Source organism: Saimiri boliviensis, chromosome 9 (assembly GCF_048565385.1).
Source record: "Saimiri boliviensis isolate mSaiBol1 chromosome 9, mSaiBol1.pri, whole genome shotgun sequence".
In the NCBI taxonomy this organism is placed as follows: domain Eukaryota; kingdom Metazoa; phylum Chordata; class Mammalia; order Primates; family Cebidae; genus Saimiri; species Saimiri boliviensis.
The window spans coordinates 19469377-19489025 of NC_133457.1; the positions used below are offsets into that span (position 1 = coordinate 19469377).

Sequence of the window (19649 nt, forward strand, 5' to 3'; positions counted from 1 at the left end):
AAATCAAGTTCAACTGTTGCACAGATGCCATGGCATGAAGATTCATTCAGTGTGCTTACAACCTTGATGATCTACAAGGTGATTCATTGCTTTTTATCCGGTCATCCAACTGAGGAGTTGGATGCTGGTGCATACTAATGTACAGAAGTCATTGTTGGACATCAAGATTGCAACATCTTGCATATTAACCTTCTCAGTTCAAACTGTTTCTAAACCCACTGGCTACAGAAAGTGGTGCCTTTCAGAAGCAATTATGTAAACACAGTGAATTTATCTTGGTAATATGAAGAATGACTTGTCCTGCCTCCTCCCCTCTACCTGTTGATAGTTTGCCTAACTTTATAGTTTAGATGTGACTAAATAAGAGAGGCAGGAAATGTAAGGTGAATTCTTGAGAGAATAAGAGAGCATTATACCTTTCAAAGTGCTTTCATGTATATTATACCCCATTTGATCATCACATCTTTCTATATACAAGCAGAGAAGGTTTAGATGTTATAAGTGAGGCTGCTCTCTTGAGAAGAATTGATCATTTTTTTTAATCAGTGTCCCATTGGCTCCATTCCTCCCTATGTGCCTCTGGCTTTAATTATTTGTGTACATGACCATCTCTTTCACTAGACTTGAAGGCACCTATGGGAGAGATCATGTTCTAATTCACTTTGTTTTCCTGGCAAATAGTGTGATGCCTAGTGCATGGGCTATTTATTTGCCGAGAATACGAAAAGCAAATCTAACACAAAAGATCCATGAAGGAATCATGATGTTTGTTGAGGGAGAAAAACATGCTGGGTTGTTAGTGTGGGTGTTTCCCCTCCCTCCCCCCAAATTGAGAAAGATGTTGTTTAGCCTGGTCTGGGTCTCAGTCCCACTGATGGAGATCTAGGGCTCAGGACTCTTTTTACAGTATGTTTCTCATTAAAACTTTCTCTTCTTTTTATACCACTGTGCTTTATTTTAAGACACTCCATCTCTTTTTTTAGTTAGCTCAGCAAAAGGGAAAATAAATTTTACTTGCATTCAGAATAGAAATAGATTACAAGTGCTTAAATAGGAAGAATTGAAAAGCTGTACTGCTGTTTACATTTTTTGTTCCTGGGAATGATGTCTAAGATGCTTTTGATGTTGAAAGAGATCCTAATGGAAGCAAATAAGTGAGTAGAACATTATAGTGTAAACTGGACTATAAACAGAAATGGACTGGTGAGTTTGCTGCTCACTGATGGACCCAGGCCTGTGATATTGTTTGTGGTCAGTGGATGTGTAGGTTGCAGACCTGCACCAAAGGTCTTGCCCTGGCAATTTGAGGGAAGAGGGAGGCCGAGCTAGATGAACAAAGCAGAGGAGACTGAAGAAGGGAGCAGTCTCCACAATCAGCAGAACTTTGTGTTTCATGTATTGAGTCAATAACCCTAACTAATAAAATAGAGCATGAAGTTTTACTCCATTGATCAACAACCTTAATTTGTTTACAGATTTTTTATATTACATTTGCCTTTCTCTTCTGAGCAAATAATGTTTTATTATATTTAATGTTTTTATTTATATTTATTTAATAGAGTTATAAAACATTTTCATTTATGTTTATCTTTAATTAAATTTATATTGTGGTTTTATTCCCTTTTTTTATTCTGAGCTCTCCTGGTAATTCCTTTCAAAATAATTAGTTCTCACTTTTCAAATGTAAATGATTGATTCTCACCATTTTGAATCTCCTTGAATTGGGGACTTGTTCACTGTGTTCTAAAAGGACTCCTCTCCCTTCTTGCTGGGTCACAAAGGAGTTCCTAGAAGGTGTGTGAGGGATTCTAAGACCGTGCTTATGTGCAAAAGAAAGCCTTTGGTGATGTTGGGAACTGAGGTGTGTGAATCACATGATTTCTGGCTGGAAGTTGGGCCCCTCATTTTTTACCATATTCAGATGTTCAGTGAACATTTGTACATTACAAGAGAAAGAGAGAAATGACCATACTTGAGGGAAAGTAATATACCATGATAAACAGCAGAAGAAAAGAGAAAGACCAATGTCCCAAGTGATATGTTGGACTTTACTGTTAAGTGTGGTGTTGAAAATAATTGTCAGTGTCGTGCCATGGGCATGAGGCAGAGGTGAGGCAGCACATATCTCTTTTCTGAAAGTGCCAAGGTCTGTGAAGGTGCACACTCAGTTTTAGTACATAAAAAGGCTCTAGAAGTCTTACCCTTTAAAAGGAACAGGGGGACAGAGGATGCATTTGAAAACAAACAGTAATATAAGGTTCTATAAAAGAAACTGCATAGTAGTACTAGGGAGATACTAACTTACTAAGATTAAAAAGTAACATCAATCCCAAAATAAATGTAAACATGTTATTTTTACCATTGTGCTAGATAAATTTAAAATTATATATTATATACACAATATATATAAACTATGTATATATGTATGTAGGTAATGCCTACCTATACACAAACACATAGGTAGGCAATATATGGTATACTTTAAAACAGTCCTTATTTGTGAAAATCAGCAAGATACTTGTACTTCTTATATAGGTTTAGATCTTTTCAAGCATTTCCAGACCTCATTTGTTAGCTGTTTGCAAACATTTTCTCTGCTTTCGTGGTAATGGCACTATTGCACAGATCATTTCAACTAAATGTCTAGTTGGAATTGGTAGGGAGAATGTATGGAGTGAACAGATTGGTCAGTAATCTTCTGATAAGGGATTGTATTACATTTATGCATCTCTCCTCCTAATAAAATTCCCCTAGACGATTGGACTTTTCATGTAACATTTTGTGGTTTTTAAGATTTGTAGGAACCAGTTTATGTTTATGGTGGTTTGGTGTGGCAGGATATTTGAAGTCATCCCAGACAGGGGCACCTCTTGGTTGTACTAGACTGTCCCTGAAGGGCAACAAGTCTCCATTCCTGACCAGTGCTGCTCTAGAAGTCCAGCACCCTGCTCTGGCCCCAACAGGGCAGAATCCATGGGACCCAAGGGATGTGCCCAGCTAGGTGTGTCCCCTTTCTGTACCACCATCCCCACATCCCCAGAATCCCTCTATTCCCTTACTGAATGGCTTACACGGCCTCCCTGGATCTCTTCTCCTGAGAGTGGACCATGCCTTAGACTACAGGTGGCTGGACTTGAGAGTGTGGGTGTGTGGGCTGGTATGTCTACCAGATAGTGGTGTATGAAGTTTTTTTGCAAGGGCCAAAGGAGTAGGGAATGGAAAAGGAGGGGATTCCATCTACAGATATGAGGCATGAGCTTGTCCCTGAGCCACACTCACTCCATGACAGTGACAATACCATTATTGTTATGATCAAACCACTTCTTGAGATTTCTAAACTTCTGGGAAGTAATAGTGCTACTGTTTTAAGCAAGAACATTGGCTTTCATTTTTAACAGATAAGCTTTCTCTGAAGATGACATAAAACAAACCCCAGGGATGTTTTGTGCTATGACAATATCAATAGATTAAAAACATCATTTTTAAAGGTGATTACTTTGAAGAAAAACTCGTTGATATATATAAAATATGATATGTTTATTAAAAACAAAACAGCCAGTTTCAACAAACTTTTGAATAACAACAAAAATAAATGAAGATAGAGGTTGAATTATAAGATTTTTGTAGTATAAGGTGATATGGTGTAGGGTATTTGGCCAAGAGTCAGAAAAACTATGCTTTAGTACTAACATTTCCATGGAATAGCTGAGTTATTTGGGGCACAGCCTCTTAGGATCTCACTTTTGGCATCTATTAAATGAGAGGTGTTGGACAGAATGTTCTCTAGGCTTTCCTATATGCTTGAAAGTCCTGGCCGGGCATGGTGGTTCATGCCTATAATCCCAGTACCGTGGGAGGCTGAGGTGAATGGATTTCTTAAGCTCAGGAGTTAGAGACTAGCTTGGGCAACATGGTGAAACTCTGTCTCTACAAAAAAAATACCAAAATTAGCCAGGTGTGGTGGTGTGCACCTGTAATCCCAGCTACTCAGCAGGCTGAGGTGGGAGGATAGCATGAAGCTGGGATGCAGAGGTTGCATTGGGCTGAGATCATGCCACTGCACTCTAGCCTGTGGAAGAGTGAGACTCAAAAAAAAAAGTAAGTCCTGAGTATGTAAAAACCATGTTCTCTATTAGCTATACAACATATAAAGTATTTGTCTAACTGAAGATACAATCAATAGTAAGGTGCACCATTAATTTGTGTACTGTTAAGAAATAGACACACTGCCTATTAGCATTTAAAGAGACAACAGTAAGAAGATTGTTTTTAAATTTAAAAAATTTAAAAGACTGTAAGAAGCATTCCAGTTTAAAAATATGAAAATGTAAAAAACTCTATCTTAGAGTCTCCAATACATAGAGATTATTCACCTAAATATTTTTCACAGTTTTGCACAGTACCTACTATATCTATTTAAAAATCCATGTATTAATTCAACAAGGGAATATAAATTTAGTGCCTATTATATCTTAAGCAATACAACATGGATCATGGATACATCAAAATGTACTGAATAATGCAATTTTAGAAGTATATTTGGTTTTTGTAACATCAACCTGCACATGAAGCTAGTGATGCTGTTAAGAAATCAGCTCAAGAAAACAGAAGGATGTTTTCTTTTTAGGACAGTAGAATCACCAAAAACTTGGTATCTAATTTGCTCCATAGAAATTTGTACTCAGAAATGGAAGGCAGATAAACAAGAGTTCTCATATCAGTTGCTTATTCATCCAGGGACTTCTGTTACTTCTTTGATATTTCTATAAAAATCTTGTATAAAGAATCACTTCTTGCCTCCATGACTCTGATGAAGATTTTCTTTCAGCTGTTATTTCTTTTCCAGTAGAAATAAGGCAAAGGACAAGTTTTCTATGAACACTTTGATACTATATCATATGAAATAATTTTATATGATTTATTGTTGCAATTTACAGTTAAATTGATTTTTTTACACTTAAGAAATCTTCATATTATCCACTTGTATCTAATAGGATCCCAAGACATGAATAAGCTGCTAAAAGCAACATTTTTAAAGGAATGATACATCCCTCATGAGCTCTCCCTCACAATCAGAATCCTGAGTGCAACAAATGACAAATAAAGCTCATTTAACCTCAATATCTTTATCTACAGGGGTTATTCTGCTGAAAACCTTAGGAAAATGGCAAAATAATGAGTTGAAATGCTTGAGCTCAATCTATATAATGGAAACCGTATGCAATGTTATGCTGTGATTTTAAGCCTAATTATATACAACAGTGTTGTGTGGACCCTCCTCAGGAAGGAACTCACAAAAAATCTTAGGAATGACTGAGAGAACAGTTTTTGTTCTTGTTCTGTTTGGATTTCCCTTCTTTAGCTGTTCTTGCCTCAGGGCTATCTGGGTATTTCTATTTGGCCTCTAATATGGTTTGGCTCCATGTCCCCACCATATCTCATATGGGATTGTAGTCCCCACATGTTGAAGGTGGGTTCTGATGGGAAGTGATTGGATCGTAGGAGTGGTTTCTAATGGTCAGCACCATCCTCTTATTGCTGTCACGTGATAGAGTTCGCATGAGATCTGACGGTTTAAAAGTGTCAGATCTTGTCCCGCCTTGCTCTCTTTCTCTCCTGCTCTGCCATGGTAAAATGTGCTTGCTTTCCCTTCACCTTCTGCCATGATTGTACGTTTTCTGCGGCCTCCTCAGCCATGCAGAACTGTGAGTCAATTAAACCTCATTTCTTTATAAATTACCCAGTCTCAGGTACTTCTTTAAGCAGTGTGAAAATAGACTAAAACAGTTTTCTTTCAGTTTCTGTTCAAAGTTCATTTGAAGTACAGTGCCCTGATCAGTCATATTCCCAAAGAGGCCTTTATTCCTTCTACTGCCCAAGGCTGCTCACCCTGAGAATGACTTTTCTGTGGGCTCAGAAGTCCTCCCAACTTCCTGTTTCTCATGGGGCCAAGCACGCTGTGTTTTCTGATCAGCTGAATCTCCAAATTGGGATGAAGAGAGGAATTAGGGTCAATTGCATAATTTGTCTCTATGGGGGCCTGTGGGGTTTTGTCATCATGAGTTTCTCTTCCTAAGGAATTTTTTTTTTTTTTTTTTTTTTTTTTTTTTTTTTTTTTTTTTTTTGCTAAGTGCAACATATTCCTGAAAATGTGGTTTCGCCTGTTCTTATGGTTTTATGAAATCATAGAGAAAGTAGCAATTGCAATATTGGCATTATGGCTCCTACTGTGGTAGACACCTACAATTTCTGTTGCAAAGTATACTTGTCCAAGAATACTTGGAAGTACATCTGATACAGCTTAGTGGTACAGGTCATTACTTGCAAATTGCCAAGTCCTGCTTAAGCCACAAAATAAAGTGTCATCATGGCCATGCTCCAGAAAGGGCAAATAAGGGTTTTGTTATGATAGATACTACCCATCAATCAGCTATTTGTTGTTTGGAAATTGCTGGTGACAAGTCTATCCAAACTTGGCCACCTGTTTTGCAGTGCATAGTTCAGCCTGGTTCTACCATTCACCACAATTCCTGGTTACATATAATAATATCCAGCCTCTCCTTGGTTTCCAACATGCTCAGGTTAACCATAATGCTTCCAACTTCTGTCTCATGTCATTACTTGGCATACACACCCCAAACATTGAATCCTGTTGGAACAAATGTAAAGCAAAGTGCAAGACCGTAAGAGTCTGTCATGATAGGTTGGACTCATATATGGTCAAATTTATGTGGTGTGATTGATTTGGAAATAATGTTTTCAATTCCCTTTTGCTGCAACATTAGCAGAACAATTTCCTGTTAACTAATACGATTTTTTGGCTGTTGGTTTTAGTATGTTTTAGTATAAATATCCAAAGACAAATTTTTCAGTTGAATACATCTGACAAAAAATTGTTCCCTTGATCCAGGAATTACATACACTGCTCTCTGGGGGTGAGTGGGCTTTTACCCAATTATGTATATCTACCTTTGTGTGAACTTTATAGTTGATTAAATATGTTGCCTAAGACCATTTCTGTCAACTCTGAGCACCAGATCAGAGTTAGAAACTTCACACACACATGGACACACACAAATACACACACGCTTTTAAATCGGTTCCCATTTATATCTCTTTGACTTGTGTCACCCCTTGCAGGAGCATCATTGTAAGAGTAAGAATAGTCTACAATGGTTTCTCTCTTCTATAAATGTCATTGAACAATGGCTTTCCTGAAGAATCCTAATCCATATAACTACATTTTAAATACAAATTTCTCCCCAGTGGTCCTTTGGTCATGGAGAAATTAGCATTAACTATAAAGCAGAGTGCTTGAAAGAATTTCCTTGAGGGAAATTGGGAAAGCAAAAGGGAAAGAGATTTATGCTTTTCATTTAGTGGCAATATGTACTTTATGCAATTTTACATCATTAGGACCATTAAAGGGCAAGAATGTGAAACATGTCCTCTCTGAAGACAGTTCTTCATATTTGTATAAACGTTTTCTGCTTTAAGAAGTGAATCGCAGGAAATAGTCCAATGTGAATGTACTCTGGTGTTCAAAGTGTTTATTTCGAGGGCTCTTCATTTCCCCTACATCTTCCAGAGATAAAACACTACAGGGCCTGTAATCTCTGAGTACATAACAAACTCTCTTCTCTGGAGAGTCAGTTTGTGAAAATTCCTCTTGAAATTGGTGACAAAAATGCCTAACCTATTGGCGGATTCCGTTTTGTAAGCTTATTTATACAAATCACAGACTTCTGTAGTATCTTTGTAATTATTCAATGTGACCAAGCAATTTCTAGGAGTAAAGTATATTTGAGATGGTATATGTTAGCCAAAGGCATTCTTTAATGAGAACTCTTATCACATACACCTTTTCTAAATGCATTTTGACTGCACACAAGACTGGATTTTTTATTTCTTGGCAATATGCCCGGTAGATATAATTTTTCAAAAAATATGGAATTCAAATAAGTTTTGAGAAAAATCGCTAAACTAGGAACAAGATGAGCATTTGATGCCCAGTGGATTCACACATAAACCTGGCAATTTTCTTGGTATCTATATTCATCAGAAGCTGTTATTAAACCAGACACTATGAACAAACACATTCTAAGTCCATTGGTAGCGGGGAATGTGACAGACAGAGGGACAGCAGAATTTCATAATAGAATTCCGAAGCCTTGCCCTTCTGCATAATTCAAATGGCTTTTTTCTTTTTCTTTTTTTTTTTTTTGAGACAGAGTCCTTCTTTGTTGCTCAGGTTGGCATGCCATGGTGCAATCTCAGCTCACTGCAACCTCTGCCTCCCAGTTTCAAGCAATTCTTGTGCCTCAGACTCCTGAGTAGCTGAGACTACAAACACATGCCACCACACCTGGCTAATTTTTGTATTTTTTGTAGAGATGGGGTTTTGCCATGTTAGCCAGGCTGATCTCAAACTCCTGACCTCAAGCAATCCACCCTCCTTGGCCTTCCAAAGTGCTGGGATTACAGGCATGAGCCAGCACACCCGGCCATCAAATGGCATTTTTAAAAAGGGAATGAGGATGGTGACATGATTGGTCACTTATTCCAAGGCCAGTGGTTGGTGGCAAGTGGCCTCTGATAGTAGAGAGGGACCTTTCTAGGTAATCGGAGGTAGTCAGTGTGAAGTCAGAGAGTAGACAAGACAAGGGGATAAAACCTTAGGCCTAAGTACTGAGATAGGACCTGGAAAGTCCCAGGGCAATATTGGAGGTTGATAATACTCTCTGAGCTGGGTTTTGCTAGCTATGGAAAGAGCCCAGGGCATCTAATGCCTTTTAAGCTAGAGCAGTTCCAGCTTATCCACGTGGCCCCACACAACTTTGCCAACACCTCTGGACATAAAGGACTTTCTGTCATCGGGCAGTTTCTTTCAGAAGCCAGTGTGGGTATTTTATTCACTTGTGGACCTTAAACATTTTGCTTCTAGGAAAAGACATGTGAGGCTCATCAAAAGCACCTGGCAAGTGTCTAAAAATGGCTCCTCCTCTAGAGCGAAAGAAAAGCCTGGAAGAAGATCTGAATGTCAGATGCCTCAATTTACTGCCGTCAATGTCTAAGAGGGGCAGGGACCCTGGGTATAAGACCCCGCCACAAAATCTGTCAGTTGGGTAGAAATGGATTCAGCACTTTTCTTATGGCTAATTTACTGTAGCTTAAGAAGCTCAGCCCTGGTTTCACTGTCAGGGCAACAAAACCATTATCGAGATGGCCAATGAGTTAACTAGGGTGTTTCAAGATGAGGGAGTGAGGGATATGTAATAAGACAATGGGAAGAAGAGGATCTAAAAAGCAAAAACAAAAACAAAATCAACCTCTGGAAGTGGACCTCTTCTTAATTATAATGAATTAATTAAAAATGTTAAACACACTGGAAATGGTTTATGAATCATTCAGGTAATAGGAACAATTACCGTCCAGCTGTCAGTAGAAAAGTATTCATCTAGGTTTTACTTCCAGGTCCATCCAACTGTCAGTGGGAGTCTCAGTCAAGTCCCTTAACCCTCTAGAGACCTCAGTTTGCCCATCTTTAAATGAGAGCATTAACTCTAAGTTCTCATCCAGTGTTATTAACACTCTATGTAACCAGAAAAAAAAAAAAAGAAAAAGAAAAAGCAACAAATTCTATCTGATGGTTAATTTTATATTAAATTGACAGGACCACAGGGTGCCCAGATGTTTGTTTAAATGTTATTTCTGGGTGTGTCTGTGAGAGTGTTTCCAATGAGATCAGCGTTTGTACCAGAGGACTGTGTTAAGCAGATTGCCCTTCCTGATGTGAGTGGCCATCATCCAATCAGCTGAGGACCTGAATAGAACAAAAGTTGGAGGAAGGGAATTTTCACTCTCTACCTGACTGATTGAGCTGTGACATTGGCCTTCTGCCCTCAGACTGACATATACTATTGTCTCTCCTGATCCTCAGGCCTTTGGACTCAAACTGGAACTATACCACCAGCTTTCCTGGGTCTCCAGCTTGCAGACTATCGATTATGGGACGTTTAAGCCTCCATAATCACAGGAACAAATTCCTTGTAATGATCTCTTTATTTTTACCTCCTATTAGTTCTGGTTCTCTAGAGAACTCTGACTAATGCATTCTACATTTGGGGACAAAGATATTGCTCGAGGCTAGACTTCTTGTCTCCAATTTTACTGAAAGTAATTTTAGGAACTAAACACTTGGTATTTTCTCTCTTTGTTCCCTTCAAGTAATAATTAATTTTTAGTGGTTTGTTCTTGGGTAGGAATTTAGAAACATTATGTAGCTGACAGAGGACTACATGCAGGGCTTATAAGGAGGAGCTGCTTTTTGCAGCCAGTTTCTTGATGAGAATTCAGCAGGAGGAGCTCTTTAGCTGTGCGAACAGCCATCAGAAGGGTAGCTAGTTAGCAGCATCTATGGTACTCAGCAAAATAAAATTCTCCCAGCAGATAATGTCATGATTCTTTACTCATTGAGGAATGGGTGAGTCCTTCCCTGACACCCTGACTGTCCAGCCTGTATTCGAAGTATCCATGGGAAATCAGGGACCCACATACCTGCCAAGTCCGTTTTAGGTCTCTTCTTTAAAGCTGGTTAGCTGCCCCTACACATTAGCATGCCTGAGGTCCAGAAGGGCTGGAGGGGCTGATATTTAGCCAGTGTGGTTTCTTCTGCTGACCCTCTTCTCATAGCAGCCCAGCCTCCCATCAGGAGGCCCAGGGCCACCAATGCAGGGGTCTAAAAAGGCAGCAGGAAGACTGGGCTTGGGCTATCAATGAGGGGATCATCTGTCAGTGAGCTTTCACTTTTAGAAGATATGGCAGCTTCTAGCTAACTTTACCAGATGCTAGTTGTTGAACTCTTCCTCAAGTCTGCAAGTGGAATTCTTTAGGGAGATACTGTGTTTCGCTGGCTGCCATGATATTTATTTATTTACCTACTCAACTATTTGTTTGGTGGAGAATGTCACAGAGCTTAGGGTGGTCTAAGCCAAATTGTCAGCTCATGAGGCTTCTCATCTGTTGCAGTGGGTTTGGGTTTTTACTCTTCAGGACTGTCATCAACAGAAAACAGAGGTACTTTGGGTTTATTTTTTTCCTCCAAAAGCATCTATTTGGCTTTTAATACAAAATGACTTAGAGAAATACAGAAGTAAATATCATACAAGCCAGTTATTAAATTTAAAAAATCCCAACCAACAAATGGTCACATTCGGCCTGCATTAGAAAAAGGAAACAAGAAAAAGGAAAAAAATAAATAAAACTGTCCCTATAATCTGGCAGGTGGTTTTTAGAGGCCATGGGGAGCTTGCCTTAGTCATCCTGGTGAAATGGGATAGAAGAGGTTTTTGGAATATGGCCACCACCTCCTCTGTTTCTTGCTAGTAATGGTCATCTGAAGGGAGAGTGCTAGCCTGGGCAGCGGAGATTTGACGTCTCATATACAGGTCTCAAAGACAAGCAGCTCTGAAGTCTTCCATTCCGTATCTTCACTGAATCTCTCCCATATACAGTCTCCTATCACTCGATGCTGAGATAATGATGGATTTGTCAGGGTAGAAAGCAACTTCACTGATGGAGCCAGCATGGCCAGGCACTTTATACAATATTCGCCTGCTTGTGGTATCCCACACATACACAAACCTGTCGGCTGAGCCAGCTGCTATTTTGCTTCCATCAAGTGACAAAATCTCAGAAGGTTATTTTCAAAGTCGTGCACATTTCCTTGAAATATCTTTACACACCTCTCTTTAGGGGTAAATGGCCAAACATCCCAGACACAAACTGTATTGTCCATTGCATTCGACAAGAAATGAGAGCCTTCAGAACTTAAACTCAGGCCAGTCACTGAACCTGCATGGCCTTTCATGTTGTAGATTAGTTTGTTCTGGCATAGGTCCCAGACCTCGATACCATTGTCTATTCCACCAAAAATAATCTGATCACTTGTGTCATTGAAGGTTATAGCTAACACATGGCTGCTTACTTCTGGAAGTCCCAAAGCTTAACTGTGCCATTGTCACTGCTAGTGCAGAGAAGCTGAGGGCCTATTCTGGCTGGGTAACAGGAATTCACAAAGAAAGTGTGCCCCTTTAGCCTTTTAACCCTCTCACCTGTTTCACTATCCCACACAGCCACAGTTTCACCTGTGGATCCTGAGAAGAGCATACTGCCATCTGCGTGGTAATGCAGTTCCATCACTGCTCCACGGTGTCCCTTCAGTGTGGCATAGTCATCACAGTCACTATAGACATTCCACCACAATATCAGTCAGTCAAATCCTGTGGATGCGAAGGTGGATCTACTGGGGTAGAACTTGTAGCAGTATACTTCCCCTTCACGTCCAGAGAGCAGCATGATTGGGGCTTGAAGGGAGGAACACCTCCCGGGGTCTGACCCCACCACTCCTAACAGCAACTCATGCTGCTGCTGCTTGGCTGCAACCAGCAGCAACTCTGGGCCCTTAGGCTTCTGATGTGCTATCATGGCGGCAACCAGATGGTGCTTTGGGTTTTTGAGGCCCACCTGCCTCCATTTTTGTGTTACTTCCTCCGTGGAGTATTCCCATCCCTCAATGCATAGGGTCGCTGTAGTCCCTCTGTCCCTTCCCCATCCTTCAAATCTGCTTGCAACTCCTCCACAGCTCTTTGGAAGCGATATGATGACTCCAACTTTATTGTGTTTAACAGTGACTTATGTTGTTTCTCCAGGGACATCCGCGTTTGAATAGCACAAAATCCATTAACCCACTAAGCAATTTCAGGCAAAAGCTTGGGAGGAAACTGGGGGGCTTCTTATAGAATGGGGCTCATACCACATCTCTCCAATCACATTGTGTGTGGTTCTAACCCTCAGTCACACACAGCCAGTCCTGCTCACTATACCCAGACATTTCCTAAAATTGCCTGGGAAATAGCTAGTGCAAATTTGAACTTATGGTTTTAATTTTTTTGAAAATTGGTCAAAAGCCATGGATCTTCTTCCTATTTAAATGTACATATGCATACATATTCAAATTTTACATGCAATTTTAGTAAGGGTCACCAAACTCCCTAGAGCTTATCTTGGAATCACAGGGTTAAAGATAGTTTGGTATTTGAAGTAAGGAGAACTGGATTCAAGTTTTCACTGTGATATTAGGCAAGCTTTCTATGTTCTTGTGAACCTACTTTCTCGCCTGTAAAAGGAAAAAGTATAGGCTCTAACTGTGATTTTCAACCAGGTATCAAACTGCAGGAATATATTGCCCCTCACACTCATTTAGGACATATCCAGTTTGGGAGACAGGAGAATGCTGTTTTGAAAAGTCTTCCCAGGCGAGTCAATATGCCCCAACTGAGGTTGAGAACTGTCAGACAAGGAGACCACTATGATGACCTCTGGTTGGAGCAGTCTTTGATTCTGAGGTTTTGTTCCAGAAAACCCCACAAAGTTGAGAAGATACTCTTTCTATTGTTAGTTGGGAAAAGAGAAGATGTAGCATGACAGAGATGCCCAGAAGCCTGACTTCACCTTTCTTCTCACTGTTGTCCATTGTTTCATGAGAGAAAATGGCAGAGAGGAGACACAGCCCTTCTAGAATTAATTCTCTTTTCACTGAGAGTCCGTTGGATTGGAGGAGGATTTGTCTATTCAACCTTGAAAGGATAGAGAATTTAATTCATCTTTATTTTTGAGAACCTACTTGGCATATGGTAGGTACAGAACAATTTTTTTTTTACTTAATAAATTTCTTTCTCAAAATGTATTATTTTTTAACTAATTACAATGAGCATCTGCTTCTCCACTCTGGTGATTCTTTGAGTATCACCAATATAATATCGTATAAAATTTTATTTTTCCTGAAGTCATTGAAATAGATGTGAATTTATTGATGAACTGAAATTCAAGGAAAATTTACTAAGTTTTTATTATGTGCTTGACACAGTTGAATTTTCAAAATAGTGAAGATTTAAGAAGACGGTTTACAGTTCTATGCTAATACAATATATATATGTAAATAGTACTTTTGAAAAAAATTATAGTCCATTTATACCTTTCCTTCCCATTCCAGAAGGGGAGATATAAAATTTTGTAAACTTAAAAACAATTTAAAAAGTATTCTTTACTATTCCCTGGTTTGGACCCCCACTGGTGTTATTCTAGCTGACTGCTCTTGTTATTTCACGTGGAAGGACCCAGCCACATATATGTGTTTTGGGCTAGGGAAGCAGCCCATTTTGGACCCCCACAGAAGGCACCTGTCATGGAGCTGAGCTAGCTTCACTAACAGCTTTATCTTCTTGCCTACCATTGCATGAAATGACTCTATAAAGTAGAGTTCTGGCTGTGTGCAATGAGGGGTAACCCCAGGCACCAAAGGCAATGATAGAATGGACTGAAAGTGATAAGACTACATATTGCTCTGTCAGTGCTCTAGCCCAAAACTATTTTCACTCGGGAAAAGATTAAATTGCTTCAAATACTGGACTTCTCCTTTAGAACATTTATAATTGACTGAGTATAAGAAAAAACTACTTTTTATTCATGACCATAGTTATGTTTTTAATGTAAATCATCCTAGTGCAAGTAATAATAAGTATGATTTATTGTATATTATCTATGTGGTAGACTCTGTATTAGTCACTTTAGGGCTGACATTGTATCACTTGATATATATTGAACATTTCAGACACCCAAGTGATTCTCACAGCAGGCTTATTAGCTTGGTACTATTACTGCCATCATCATCCTCATTCTATAGTTGAGGAAATGAAGGCTTGGAGGGATTAAATAAACTGTCAGGTCACTCAGTTGATAAATGGCCGAAAGCTGGGATTCCAATCGAGGTTTTCTAATCTTGTTTCTAATTCAGTCCTCATGTCAATCCTATAAAGTAGTTATGGACATTTCCATTTTACAGATAAGGAAGCAGACTTGGGGAGGTGAAATAATCTGATAATGGTTATAAAGCTAGCAAATGGTGGAGCCAAGCATGGAACCAGATTAGTCTGACTCATAAACCAATGCTTGTTTCATTGTGCCATACTGACTAGTTGTGGATTTAAAGCATGTTACAATGTAAAAAGGGAAGTACTTACCTATTTAAACTTTTAAAAGATTAGACATTTATTTTGGTTTGCCTAACAACTTTATTTTCTTGGATATTGAGTATCAGCGGAAAATGCCTGGTACCTGGAGAGTACCAAAAAAAAAAAAAAAAAAAAAAAAAAAAAAAAAAAAAAGACATGTTTATTACTGCTTACAATGATCCATCTTCTACTTTTTTACAGTAATATTTAAGTGAATTATTATGCAATAAAATTTCCTTTAAGACAATCCAGTAACCGATTGTTGAACACCTACTGCTTACAAGGCTCTGAGTTAGGTGCAATGATGACTACAGAGTTGAGTAAAACATGGTCTGTTCTGAAGAATGAGGCAGGATTCATGCCTCATCCCAGAGAGCAGATAGGCAAATAAGCAATACCAGAGTGCCATACAGGTCCCAGGGAGGGAGAACAGAAATGTCACATGAAGAAGGTGGAAACAGAGATTGGCCTTGAAGATGGTACATTAGTTTGTTTGGGTTGCCACAGCAAAGTAACACAGATGAGGTGACTAAGGAAGAGAAATTTATTTTCTTACAGTCCTGGATGATGGAAGACTGAGATCAAGGTATGAGCAGGTTTCTCCGGAGGCCTCTCTCCTTGGCTCACAAATAGCTGCCTTCTGGTTGTGTCTGCACATGGCCATCCCTTACTCTGTGTGTCTGTCTTGTAATCTTCTCTTCTTCAAAGGACACCAGTCATCTTAGATTAAAGTCTACCATAAAGGTCTCATTTTAACTTAATTACCTCTTAAAAGTCCCAGCCTTATTTCCAAATACAGTCACATTCCAACATACTTAATTTTGTTCCTGTCAAAACTCATACGTTGAAGGCCTGAGGTCTGAGGCCTTCAACGTATGAGTTTTGAGAGGAACAAAGTTAAGTCCCTGACAGATGAGTATACTATCACGAGAGGGGAAGTCTAGACTGAGGAAACAACATGAGACAGGGGTTAGAAAGGAGCAGTATAAAATGCGTTTGGGGGAGAAATTAAGTAACCCAACATGATGGAGAAAATGATGGCATTCAGGAGAGTCCTGAATGGCAGAGTGAGGAGTTGATGCTTACACTGGTGGGCACTAGAGTGATTTGAAATTCTCTCACAGTGGAGTGATTTGATAAAGCTCTCCTTGGGGACTGTCAGTCAAACAATGATGTGTTGGACTGGTTGGAAAGAATAGAGAGAGAAGGCAAAGATGCCTTCTAGGAGGCTTACCCAGGAGTCCAGTCATGAAGAGATGAGAGTGTGAATGAACAGGCCAGTAATGGTAGTAGGCATATGAAAACAGTGAATCAGAGGGACAGCTCATATTTGAATGACTCCATGGAGGCTTACCTCAATGAACCTGGTGACTAGTTGGCTGTGTGTTGGGAGAAATGAAAGAAGTTAAAGAAGACTTTAAGCCTTAATGAGTCCGTGGATGGTTTTGTCATTACCTGAAAGAGGAAAGGCAGTGAGGTGGAGGTAGGGGGAGTTCTCTTTGGGAGTAAAGATGTTGCACTCAATTTAGGACATGCCAAGCTTGATGTTCAATAGACAGAAATTTAAAAAGATGGGTCTAAAATATGGGAGTGACACTGGAGTATATAAAAGGTTATTAAGTTATATGAAAAATTTTGCCAGGAAAGAAATCGGAGAGTTATTCACGAAAATGTTAAACGAGTTGTATTTGGGAGGCGGACTACAGTTTATTTGTATTCATTCTTTTTACTTTTTAGTATTATTCAAAATGTTTGATATGAGCTACTTCAGTAATTTTATAATTATATTAGTGTGAGGTATCTATGTTTCTTAAGTCCCTATATAAGATGGATTTTAAAACCCTATTCCCTCACTCATGATAAGCCTAATAATACCTTCCACAAGTTATCTAAGAATTTAGGAGCCTCACTCCTAATTAATTTGTGAATCCTCTAAAACCTCACAGGCCCTGCTCCTATTTTGTGTCTCCCTTATCTAGATATTGGATCAGAATTTTGCTTATTTTGAAAAGAAGAGATCAGAAAAAGGCTCATGAAAGTCCTTGGCTAATACTAGAATTGATTAAAATTCAGGAAAGATTGTGGGGCTTTACATTGCAGATGTGCAAATTACCTAACATTGGCCTAGGGGTATCCTTCTTAAAGAATCCCTCAGCTATTTCTGCCAGCTCAGCCTAAGTTCATGCCACTCATCTCTACTTCTCCTCTGGGGGACACTTCTCCTCCTCCATTATTTTCCAAATTTCTTCCATTTTCTTAAAATCAATTTAGTCCTCTTTATATTGTACTCCTCTTTCCAGATTTTTTTGGGAAGTTCTTATCTTTTCTACCCAAATGTCCCAATAAGGTATCTTCCTAAAGTAGAACAGTTGTATTCTTAAGAAGAATTTTAGTTCCAACCTTTAATATATTTTTTTTTTACCATACAGTAATTGATTTAAAGAGTACTTCAAAAATAGATAAATGTTAGGCATCATGGAGAGAGAGAAGACAATCTGGGAAGAGTATACAGAGTGGAAAGAAATAAGGCCTTGAGGAATGCCCACGATAAGGGACGGACTTGGGGCATAGAGAACCCTGGGAAGGAGACAAGGAAACACGAGGTAGGAGAATCAGGAGGGTGCACAGCCAAACTGAGGGATGTGAGGGCTTTGAGAAGGGGTGAGAGATCAGTCTCAAGGGACAGGGTTCCAAAGAATGAAAATGGAGGCAAAGTCATTGAGGCCATGGAATTGCGTACAGTGGTACTATTAGGACCCAGACCCAGGATCCCTGTTGGGATTGTCACATTCACTGGAGGATCTGTGACTGCCTGAAAGAATGGGGATGCTCCAGAAATCCTACACTAACCATATAAAACTGGCAGTGCATGGTTTGTGTACTGCCAGAAAACCCCCGAACATTGAAGTTGACTTGGCTGAACGTGTGCTCAGCTGCCCTAGGGGCTCACCTAAAGGCCAGCCTGGCTTTGTGCCCTGCTGTTTGCCCATAGCAGCCTCAGATACCAGTTTCTCTTACTCATATCTCCCCAGTTGCAGGGATTTGTAATACAGAACCTAGGTTCCCGACTCTGCTATTCCCTGACTGTGTGAATTCAGGCAATCACTTCACCTCTTGGACTCAGTTTCCTTATGTGTAGTGGTAATGAGCATAATTATACATGCCATGTGGGCCTCCCAGGGTCATTACGAGAATGACATGAGAAAAAGTGTAAGTATAAATGCTCTGTAAAGTGCTATTGACTCAGACTGCCTGGGTTTGGCCACCACTTACAAAATATGTGACCTTCAACAAGTTATTTAATTTTGGTGACCCTCAGTCCCCTCATCTGTAAAATGGAGATAATAACTATACCTACCTCCTAGGATTGTTGTGAGCTCTAAATAAGTTAGTAGATGTAAGAACCATAGAGCAAATTGTGATATTTAGTAAATGCTATACATGTGTTAGTTATTATTATACTATTACTATTATTATACAAGTTGTGATGTATTTATCTATATACATACCATTTTTTTTGTCCCCCATAGGATCCAAGACATTCCAAAACTTACACAATACAGAGAGATGACTTAAATTAGAAGTGGGTGAAAGATGGTTATTTCTTCTGTTTTCATTCTCCTGCCTCTGTTCTGCAACCACCTTCCATTCCGTTTTCTGCCACTTTGATTCTGCTTCTGCCAGGCCTGGCTTGGATCAGTTTGTAGCATCTCCAGGCTCCCTGTTCTACCAAAGAGAATCTTCATTGACACCCCACCCACTTTGGCAAAGCTCTTCCCCAGCTCATGTGACCTCCAGTCCTCAGGGCTGAGCGTATTCTCAGGTTCCAGGCTCTGATATCCTTTCTTCCACTCACAGCTAGCTTTTCTACTAACAGGCCTATGCCCATATCCCTACTCTTTCCACAGCCACCTTTCCTCCTCACCAATTATCAACAATTTTCTGGGCTTCACTTTCTCTCCTAGCCAGCTAGGCACAATTTTACCTCTACCCTCTTAGAGTTTTTCTGCTTAGCCTGAGAATTAAGTTGATATCAGACAGGAGAAAAACATACAAATGTATTTAGTGTCACATTTATGTGGCATGGAAGCTTTCATAAGGAAATGAAGGCCTAAAGACCCAGCTTGAGTTGAATGCTTATATATTGAACTGGAGAAAGATTAGCAAATTGTGAGAATGTGGCAAGGCTAAGAGGCTTGGGCTAGGGCAGTTAATTGGGTAGAGAAGTAACTGGGAAGATCAGAGTTAGTCTAACAAGGTTTGTACAGATTTCCTTTGGCCTCAACTTCTCATCCTTGATGATAGTATCAAGTATTTTTTTTTTTCCTGGTATGGAGAAGACAACTTTCACATGGGAATTTCATCTCCTATTTTTAAGAAGAGGAATAGTGATCTTGCACCTGCTGTTTTTCAAGTACCTTTAATTCAAAATTGTCAATATGCCATAGTGGCATCTTTCTGGGTCAGTGTGTTCTGAACTTCTCTATAACTGAGCACATATAGGCTATCCTTACAACCTCTGGACAGATACCTTCCCTATTTCCTTCCTTTCCTTCCTTTGGCCTTGCAAATCCCAAG

General features: G+C 39.5%; 1 protein-coding gene and 1 pseudogene across 3 annotated transcripts in view; one reads left to right on the top strand and one right to left on the bottom strand.

The window, feature by feature from the left end:
• The window catches only part of KCNAB1 (potassium voltage-gated channel subfamily A regulatory beta subunit 1), a 352698-nt gene that overhangs the window by 21200 nt on the left and 311849 nt on the right, over nucleotides 1–19649 (top strand). The window lies entirely within an intron of this gene.
• Nucleotides 11490–12486, bottom strand: LOC104650891 (U5 small nuclear ribonucleoprotein 40 kDa protein pseudogene; annotated as a pseudogene).